At 38.2% G+C, this 8,668-nt stretch overlaps 1 pseudogene; it reads left to right on the top strand.

The window, feature by feature from the left end:
- The first annotated feature begins 1,342 nt into the window (after nucleotides 1-1,342).
- The window catches only part of LOC108360065 (putative glycerol kinase 5), a 13,511-nt pseudogene continuing 6,185 nt past the window's right edge, over nucleotides 1,343-8,668 (top strand).

The following is an 8,668-nucleotide window of genomic DNA, read 5'->3' on the forward strand; positions in this document are numbered from 1 at the left end:
GAAACAATATAAATGCCGGCATGGAAGTATATCGAGTTTTCTAAAAAAAATTGCATAGTGTGAGATCTGCTGTTAGCGTTACGGATCCGTCTAATTACGCGTTTTTGAATTGTTACAATGGGCGACAATTTATTAACCGAAGCGCCACCACAGCAGGTGATACCATATTGCAGCTTTGACTGAAATATACCATAATAAACAATTTTTATTGTGGGCATAGAACAGAATTTTTTGAGGCGGTAGAAGTGACGAATGGTGTTAAGAAAGTATTGTTTTATCGTATGAAGAAGTTCAGACCACTTCAAACGGTTGTCAATAACTATACCTAGATACTTAAAATTTTTCTACAGCGTCAACCTTAAAACAGTTGTCGGTGCATTTTACACTGCACACGAAAGACTTAGGAGACATTCAAAGAGCACGCAATATTATGCAGATTGAAGCGGGGACAATCTGAGGAATGAAATATAACACCACAGCCTGGGAGCATGGCTAAAATACATAAGCTTAGTTTTAGTACTTACAAGTAGTTTGTGGATATTGGAAAAGATTGGTTGTAGTTCTTCTACCACCGAAGAAGCCATATTGTCGAGTTGAGTTTTACGCAAACTCCACACTCGTTCCGTTGCAGAGCACCAAAATTATACGTTGTGTTGATTCTTTTTATTTTTAATACAATTTACACTGAAAGTTTATTGTTTTTCGGCAGATGATCTACATTCACGACCTTAACACACAACGTTGCCTGTATATAATAAAATAAAATGTCTATCATAAATGTGTCTTATTTCAACGATTTAGAGTTTAAGGGAAACCCCCTATTGAGTTAAATGAAGAAACCTACAAAATGCATATTTAAGACCTGCAGTGGAATTCTGACAATCGCTACGCAAAATTTTTGTCGCTAAAATTCTCTCAGTGAAAAGTAGTGGGTCCGAAAAGTATACAACATTGAAGAGTGACACATGCAATCTGTAATCAGCCAAATCTGGCAGTATGCGGGGAATGTAACTAGATGTTACGTGTTAATGGGGGCGCCTGCTATTCTTTTGGAGATTTTCGGCGATCAAAATTAGTGATAGCGAACGGTGGAGTCCGGCTGCTGTATTGTACTGCTTAAAAAATGTCGTCACTACACACGAATAAAGGCGCGATAGTGTTTTGACGGCGAAAAAAGGCGCGTAAAAAAATTTTGCGATAAAAGATGCTTATGAAAAACTTTGGCGAAGTAAGTTAAGATTTTTTGACGCTAAAGTTTTTTTATGCGTCTTTTTTCGCCGTCAACTTTTGAGCTTGCGCCTTTATTCGTGTCTAGTGACGATGTATTTTTATAATTTTTCAATTAAGAAAAATTAGCACGCTTTATTTTGTTATATAAATATGTATAAACTTAATCGTCATTCCCAATCGATGAAACTGTTTAATTTTATCTTTATTATCCAAATCCAAATCTAAGATGCCCAATTAAAACCCTGTGATATCACGAACTTTGGTTTGTCGACACAACGCTGTACATTTCTTACGTGGAACCACGAAACACAGGAGTATTACCATAATTTTATAACATGGAAAGATTTGCGTGCGAATACATTAGTGGACCAGTGGAATGCTGGAGCAGCTATTAAGGCATTAAACATATTTTCTTACGTTTTGTACTTGATTACACGGAGCAAACGATTTCTAGCAGCAAGTGTGTTGAAAATGATGAATGGGCAGGTAAATTATGTATTTCGATGTATTGAATAACAAAAGCTTTTTTCTTGGGCGTAACAGCCGTTTTCACCAGAAATTTAAATGTAAAATGATTTTTTATTTTCTGCCAATTTCCATATAAAATTAAAAAATTAAAATAATTTTTACTTAAATTGCTTTTGTGAAATTGGCTGTAAAAGTGTAACAATTCGCTATATTAAATTACTATCATAAGACTCGAGGTTATTCGAGGTGAACACAATAAAACAGAGGAAAGTAACACAAATGTTCAGTATAAGTTAAAAGCGACAAAAACAACGATTAAAACATTACAAGGTAAATTCATTCTCTCAATTCTTCAGCCATGATATTTTTCTGCGGTTTGCAAGCATTTTAAAATCATATAAAATTGAAAATAAAAAAACTAAATTGCTCACAATTGCTGTTGTTTGAGATTGAAAATTAGAAAGTGTGCGTGAGATTGAGTTTTGAATTTTTAAAATACATATATTAGGTTTGTATAGTAACCAATATTCAGTACTAATTTGTACAGGAACCTGCAAATTTTTACTGGAAAAGTGTATGACAACCCAAAAAATTCGCAAGATAGCACTGAATCGAGAGCGTAACAACACGGGAGAGCTGAAAATTCTTGCTAGTGAAATTTTTGCTAGCAGAAAGTAGCTAGCAGAAGAAGAAGAAGAATAAATGTCAAAAGCCTCCATTTGTTGAATTAGTTTAGCACAAGCAAAAGTAAAATGAGTGAAAATCAAAATATTAATGACGTACTGGACTTTATAAGCAGTGATCGGACTTAAAAAAAAATCTTTGTGGTAGAATCTGGAAAAAAATGTGGTAGATTTCAAACTTTGTACAAAAATTAAAAAAATTCTGCAAGGTTTCACCTAAATTGCAAACTTTTTAATTAGACACTGAAAAAAAAAATTAATTTTAGCATATTAAGTGCAAGATTGAAGTTGCTAAAAATTGCGTTAAATTTTGGAAATTTTTTTCCTTAACAGTATAAAGCAGTTCCTTCTATATCAAGATATTTTTCGAATATATTTTGAGAGATTTCTGCAACCTTGCGGAGTGCTGCCAGCTTTTCCTTTTATCACATCACGATGTAGCGAACAAATGTGGCACGTTCTATAAACTGCTACTTGGGATTTGCCGATTTTGGCAATTCTCAAGTAAAATTAAACAATGCGTCAGAAACTTTCGAAGCTCTGAAAGTTGCTAATCCCCGTTTTTTAACATTTTCGCCATTAATTCTTTTTATAAATCAAATATTTTGCAATTTAACACAATAAAATCACGTTTCCTGTCGAAAAATGTTTTATTGATTTGTATTACTGATTTGTGAATAGTAAAATGTTTACAGCAGAATATCAAAACGGTGCAACAACTATTCACTTGCAAGTGTTTACTAGCTTTGTGTTCAATAATTTTTTCTGCTAGTTTTCTCCCTCAATTTTACGCTCTATTTCGCTTTTACGCTCTCGCTGCAATATTTTACTGGAGAAGTTACTATACAAAGCTATTGCCGGCAAACGTCAGACTGCCTCTCAATGGTTTCACCTTGTTATATTTTTATCGTAACAAAAACTATTTAGAACTGAGGTGAGTTTTTCTTTTCAATTATATAAACTAACTAAGATTATTAAAAGTTTATTTTGAGTGCTAAGCGACGTCAACTGACTAAAATGAGTAAAACAATTAACCCTTTTGTGTTAGTTGAACACCAGCAACTTGTCATCATCATCGCGCGTGTCGAAACAATTATTTTGAAATATAAACATTTTTAAGCGACAAAAAGATTGATTGTTTTACTCATTTTAGTTAACTAAGATTATGGAGAGAACCTTCTAAGGACTCAAGTGAGTCCAACAACTACACTTTTAATCACAAGCACCTATTTTAGTAATGTCTCCTTATCGCACGTTTAATAATAAAGAGAATTATTTCAAAATTAAATTTTGTGGGGAAACGCTATTAAAGTTTGGTCAATTATTATATGAATGTAATATACAAAATAGATGGAATAGATGGGAGTTTAGTTATCTTGTAGACTAAAAATATTCTTCTTGTCAAGCTTTTAACTGAATGATGAAATCTCAAAAAAAAAACATAAATATTGAATTCATTCCTTATATTATTGAACGTGCCGTATATTAATCTGATGTGACTGAGTGTTCCAAAGTTATAGCCTAAAAAAATCTTTCACACCAAAAATTTTCTCCCAACATAAGTGTTCAAATAAAACTGACAAACACTAAACTTTTTTTTCATGGTACGCCCTAATGCACTTACTTTTCTTTGTACAGGTCACTCTGCGCCTTCTGCATGAGCTTGAGAACAACACTCGTCTTCGAGAGGCACTTAAGCAAAAAGACGCACGCGTTGAACTATTAGATTCCTGGATACTTTACAAATTAAGGTAAATTTATAAAATTAACGACAAAATCAATAATTTGTTAAAATACATATGTATGTACATTAGGGTGCTTTTTTTCGTCGACAATTTTTTTTTTACTCCCACCTCGAAATTTTGTGGGAAGTATATAAAAACAGGCAGGGGGAGTGAGTCGCTCACAAGAGTCATGCGACAAGCTAAGACTCTGACCTAGACAGTGTCGATGAGGGCGCATCTAGTGTCGCTCAGTGAGAGAAAAGGAACGAGTACCGCGAGGGGTGACGCGAATGGGGGCAGGAAATTGCGAAATTAAGAGGGGAAGAGCGGCCTATCGCAATACAGAGCAGCCCTCAACCTTAAACTAAGCGCATGCTATTGGCCAGAGAATCTGTGAAGGCGGGAAGGAAGTGGTTTGACAACCATTGATTCGCATCCGGTGACCCTAGGTACGATAATAGCATCGAGGAGGCGCAGAATGAGCGTGGGGACCGGATGAAGCGGCAGAGATCGGCGGAAGGTGAGAAATCCACCATCAAGCGACACAAGAGTGGCAGGGGAGAAAGGCTGCCAACGTCCAAAGCTGTGAGGCAGGCGAGCGACAGCAAGTCGGCGATGCTAAGACCCTCTGGGTCAGTAAGCGGCGGGTCGTGCGCAAGAGCTGTAAAACAGGTTGATGAGGACCGGCGCAGTGACGGCGACAAACCGTCGTCCTCCAAGGCGCCAAGAGAGATAGCCGACGATGAGCAGGGGGCTAGGGCCGATGTTTCTCAGCACCCTGGAGCGAAGCTGAGTGAGCCAGGCAGTATATGGCAGTAGCGCTTCTGGACCGCAGCGAGCCCTATGGACAGATGACGCATGCATGAAGATCCAGACTGGTCTATGCCCTCTTTTGATGCAGCAGGTTAGTATAATATGGTAAAACTCGTTTAATGCAACGACGACATGACACTAAGTTGGTAAAACGGAGTGGTGCCGAACCTCCAGAGACCGGATGATGCGCAGCTAGAGGTGGTGAGCCCTTATCCCCATGATACCGAAGGCTAAGTTATGATGCCGTGTGTGGCGAAAGCGGAGGACGTTTTGCTGCTGCAGAGTCAAAATCCGAACATACCCACTCGATATTGGAGAGTAGACCACGTATCAAAGCCTACGGAGGATGGACAGAAGTATATCGCCCAGATAAATGAGGTGGCGGAGGACCTACTACGGAACAATGTAGTGGGGTATGGGTAGCGTCTATCTCAGACTTATGAAGAGACCTCCGAAAGGCGACGTCAATCAGAACACGCTCGAAGCAGGGGAAGTCGAGAAGGACCTAGGTCTCGATAGCTTGGCTAGCCTGATTGTAGCGGAGAAGCCAGCGTTGATGGTGACAGCGTCGAACAGCGTTCTTGATTTATTTTTCTGTTTCGAGCCTGGCGTAGAGCTGAGAGGATGGATGGTCCTTCTCCTCGGATCATGCTTATATAGGCTTTACTATTTCTGGTAACAAATTCCTAAGGGATGCTTCTTTCAGGAACCCCAGACTCACAAACTAGGCCCTTTTTCAAAATAGTCGAGGAGTACAGGCCGAGTTCGCCCAGATCTGTTAGAGATGCAAAGGATCTGGAAAATGTGAACGATCATCTATCCGAAATACCAAATGGCCCCCTATGGACGTCTAAAGGAAGGGCAAAGCCCCCTCGATGAAGCCATGATCCTAGCATCCTTATAAAACGGGGTAGGGTAACTTTTAGGCTAGCCAAGTGTGCTGACTCTAACGAATGTTGGGAGGAGTACAAGGATCTTCTAAAGATCTACAAGAAATCCATACGCAGTGGTACAAGAAGCTCATGGAGGAACTTCTGTAGTGGAATCGAAAGTTCCAGCAAGACAGCAAGGCTATGAAAGCTCCTGACCAAGGGTGTGTAACCCAGGCACTCATTAAAAAGGACGACGGCGAGTGGACTCAATGCGGCGAGGAATATCTCGCCTTATTATTGCAGACCCACTTCCCTGCGGTCGAGGATCCAAGTAACCCACCTGATACAGGAGCATCCATCGCAGGAGAGGGTAGCCTTGCAAGGGAACTGGTGACGCCGTCTAGACTCGAGTGGGGCTTGACCTCATTTTCGCGTATAAGTCGCCGGGCATGGACGCCATCTTTCCTGCGATGCTGCAGAAGGCGGGCCAGAAGACCAGGGGTCTACACCAGTGATTCCTATAGTGGTCCAGGTGGACCTACAGGGGTCCACGGGAGACTCGACAAAGGCCTACGCTAGCGTAAAAAAATATTGGGGTCCACGAGGTGTAAATGGGGATCCACGAAAATTTATCTGGTTTCGATAGTAAAGAACCACAATGGTTGCTTGATAGCCTATTTATTTAACTTTTATTTTTTTGAGTGGTGTATAGTGCTCTTGACGCACTGGTAAACTTACCGTCACTTTGTGTCATCATCAGTGATCGGGCTTTAAAAAAATTCTGTGTGGTAGAATCTGGAAAAAAATGTGGTAGATTTCAAAAAAAGGTGGTAGATCTCTGGGTTCAAACTTTGTACAAAAATTAAAAAAATTCTGCAAGGTTTCACCTAAATTGCAAACTTTTTAATTTCAATTTATTTATTTAAATGCACATATAAGACATAGTCTTTTACAGTGTCATATTTCAAAACAATTACATAATAATAAAATTTTGGTAGCTTAAAGAATATATGTATACTAATCAGTTGTTAAACCAAAAACCAACCAAAAGTTGTTTTTGAACATTTCATATATTTTTCAGTTGAAGAAAGTAATAGTAAAGTGGGAAACAAACATTTGTAATAAGATGGTCCAGGATTTAGCTTGAGAAGAAAGAATACACAGCTGATCTGAAGCGCTTTGGACTAGTTTCCGATTTTAATTTTCTTGGCAAAGAATTCCACAACTGTACGGCTCTAACAAAAGACCTTCTTGATGTAACTAAATACTTAAAATAAGGTACGATAAGATTGCATGTGCGAGTTGACTGTGCAAACGTCAGTTTCGAAAAAAAGGTATTTCGGGCAACGGTTGTAGATTACTTTATATATGAATAACACCAAACCACGATCAAAGAATATAGATTTGCTGCAGTCAAGAATATTTGTCGAAAACTCGGAGATGTGATCAAATTACGCTTGAGATATATATATCTAGCGGCATTGTTAAATAATAATTGATATTTTCCGAAGGATTCTTTATCGAGACTACCACATATTAACTCGTGTTGCGATCTTATTGGTACCAATAGCATTTTAACAAGCTTAAGTTTGACATCTTTGGGAATGACGTAAGCTGTTTTCCATAACTGCCTCAGTACAGAATACATTCGACTAACTGATGCAGTGTAAACCCAAGTGTTTTAACAATCTTCTCATACTTCACAACACTCCCATTCAGCATGATTGGAGAAACATTATCAAGATTGTAGGGAAAATAGGATAGGGTAATTGCCTGCGTTTCGGACTAATTGAGGTTAAGCCTGTTATTTTTTGACCACAGAGAAATGGCTTGTAAGTCCTCATTTATTTGGAGGACTTAGTCTTCTGTTAATCCTANTTTTTGCAGCATTTTTCTAAGTCATTAATATATAAATTGAATAATACCGGACCAAGAATGGAGCCTTGCGGTACACCCGATTTTACTGGTGTTAAGCTAGAGCGGTTATCCCTAGAAACAACCCTTTAATGTCTATTAGTCAAATAGCTTTCAATTAGTTTCACTGCATCATTGCTGAATCCGAAAAATGTGTCAAGCTTTCGAATGAGGATTCTATGGCAAACAGCGTCAAAAGCTTTCGAAAAATCCAATAAGGTGAGGATTGTTAGGTTGCCTTTATCGAAGGATGGACGAACGTCCTCCATGACTTTGAGCATAGCGGTTGGGCAGCTATGTCCTCTGCGATATCCCGATTGATTTTCAGATAAAAGGACATTTTCTATCAGGTACTTCATCATTTGATTCAGTAATACTTTTTCGAAAATCTTTGATAAAGACGGTAAAATGCTGATTGGCCGAAAGTCACAGAGTTGTAATGCATTACCTTTTTTCGCAGCAGGTATAATATTAGCCACTTTCCAGGCATCAGGAAATCTAAGTGAAGTTAGCGAAAAATTTATTATATGCGTTAAGGGTGATATGATGTAAGGAAGAACGAGCCTTATAAACCTTAAGCTTATTTTGTCCTCTCCGACAGCATTTGATTTAATTGAAAGAATGCAGGGTATTATTTCCGATTCGGAAATATTAGAAAAGTTAAATCTGCGGCTAAAATCATACGAAATATTTACGTTGGGCACAAAAATATCATGCTCCTCAGGTAATTTAATTGCAAAGTAATCATTCATGGCTTCAACATCGATCACACACTCAGATTTCAAATTAGATTTGACTCCAAGCTGTTTTAAATTATTCCACAGAACTTTCGGAGGAAGACTAGTATTAAGTTTGTTTTGAAAATAACATATTTTTGACTCACGTGTGATTTTAGTTGCCCGGTTCCGCATACGTTTATATGCCACCCGATTTTCTTCATTCGCGTTTTTCCTCCAGAAATTAT

The sequence above is a fragment of the Rhagoletis zephyria genome, unplaced genomic scaffold (assembly GCF_001687245.7).
Source record: "Rhagoletis zephyria isolate East Lansing unplaced genomic scaffold, Rhagoletis_zephyria_1.1 Rzeph_scaffold_00514, whole genome shotgun sequence".
Lineage (NCBI taxonomy): Eukaryota > Metazoa > Arthropoda > Insecta > Diptera > Tephritidae > Rhagoletis > Rhagoletis zephyria.